The sequence below is a fragment of the Scylla paramamosain genome, chromosome 44 (genome assembly GCF_035594125.1).
Source record: "Scylla paramamosain isolate STU-SP2022 chromosome 44, ASM3559412v1, whole genome shotgun sequence".
Lineage (NCBI taxonomy): Eukaryota > Metazoa > Arthropoda > Malacostraca > Decapoda > Portunidae > Scylla > Scylla paramamosain.
The window spans coordinates 9,616,643-9,618,613 of NC_087194.1; positions in this window are offsets into that span (position 1 = coordinate 9,616,643).

The following is a 1,971-nucleotide window of genomic DNA, read 5'->3' on the forward strand; positions in this document are numbered from 1 at the left end:
CCTGTTTCACCTCCTACAGGCGACGGAGCTCCACGACCTCTGAATTACTTCAGCAGCTAAGAAAGAATTGCAAACCACATAATGGAAGTTACAGCTACAAGTAACGACAAACACATATAAGGATTATAATATTCTATGGAATACCGCCCTCACAAACTACAAGGCAAAAATCCGCCCACATTCCTAGAATATTATATTCTTCTGTACAAAATTATATTCAACTTCCCAGAAGATGGGCCCTGCTTCCCCCCACACCCCCAAGGAACGACATGGTCTGGGGAAGATGCATACTTTATTGCACAATAACTAAATGGAAATTCTCTGGGTCCAGAATCATTAAAAGAGCTTTGGAACCCAGAAACATTTAACAATACATAAAAAATACAAGAACAAGCTGTCCACAGACAAAAGGGGAGTGAGTGTCCACTGACCGCTTCAGAACGCGAAATACTTGAGTCACACAGTGGACGAGTCACGTCGTAATATATCAAGTGCATTAAAAGGAACCGCACTCACAGACAGGATTATGGAGACTCCTATGTCCAGACTAGTATCAGCAGGGGCGTACTGCCGTATATTACACAAGTAATCATTTATAATAACTAGCCCACTTGCTGTATTCCCAATGTAGTCTCTTCCATGTAGCGCTGCCACTACCAGCACGTCTGCCACTGTGACAATTTATCAGATTCCACGGCGAGCTGAGCTCTCAGCCAGTCAGCCTCCGAGAGGCATAGATATAGGAGGGTTGTGTTGCATGGTGTAGATGGCTTTCTCCATTAAATGAGGTCTATGAATAGGCAAACAAACCTGTCATGATTTCCAACAGCCATATTGATAAATTCTATGAATAAAGGCGTGTATAACCCAACGAGAGGAAAAAAAAAAAAAATAAATAAATAAATAAAAAAAAAAAAAAAAATATATATATATATATATATATATATATATATATATATATATATATATATATATATATATATATATATATATATATATATATATATATATATATATATATATATATATATATATATATATATATATATATATATATATATATATATATATATATATATATATATATATATATATATATATATATATATATATATATATATATATATATATATATATATATATATATATATATATATATATATATGCAACATTGACAATTTTCCTTCTCATACATCATACTGATCTGACATGATTCTTTTTTTTCTTAGTTCGCAGTACATTTTCATTTTTGCAGCCTTCTTAGTCTTAAATCCTCTTTGATTCGGATTTGTATTACACTCTGATTCATGTTCATTTATTTTGTTGGTGTTCTATGTCATTTTAGATCCTGTTAGTGTTCCATGTCATTTTAGATCCCCTTTTTACAAGCGCTTCTTATTCTTGTAAGTTTTCACGATATCATGTTTATGTTACAGCATTTTCAGTGTTGTATTATTTGAATATGCATTTTCTTCATTACCGGATGATAAAATATGCACTTGGACATTTTCAAACTATTCATAATCTTTATCTGCTGTCATATTTATAAATATATTGCCATGTTAGGAAGCAGTGTCTTCCATGGAGCACAATAATATGCATTGCGCACTCCGTGGATATCATGAATGGAACATGATACTAAATAGTTCTCACCACTTTCCGTACTTGATTTATTCGTCCAGTAGATATTATCAGCAGCACGAAGCTCATTCGCTACTGACGATGACCTGCTACAACACAAGTACTTCATTGAAAGTTAACAGCACCTCCAGGGATGGCGCCTTCTACAGTGCTGCAGATATCGCTAAGCCGGACGAGGACTGGGGTAAGAGTTGCTATACTTTTCCTAAAACATACACAGTCTAATCGCAAATGAAATTGAATATGTCAGTACCACGTGTGTGTGTGTGTGTGTGTGTGTGTGTGTGTGTGTGTGTGTGTGTGTGTGTGTGTGTGTGTGTGTGTGTGTGT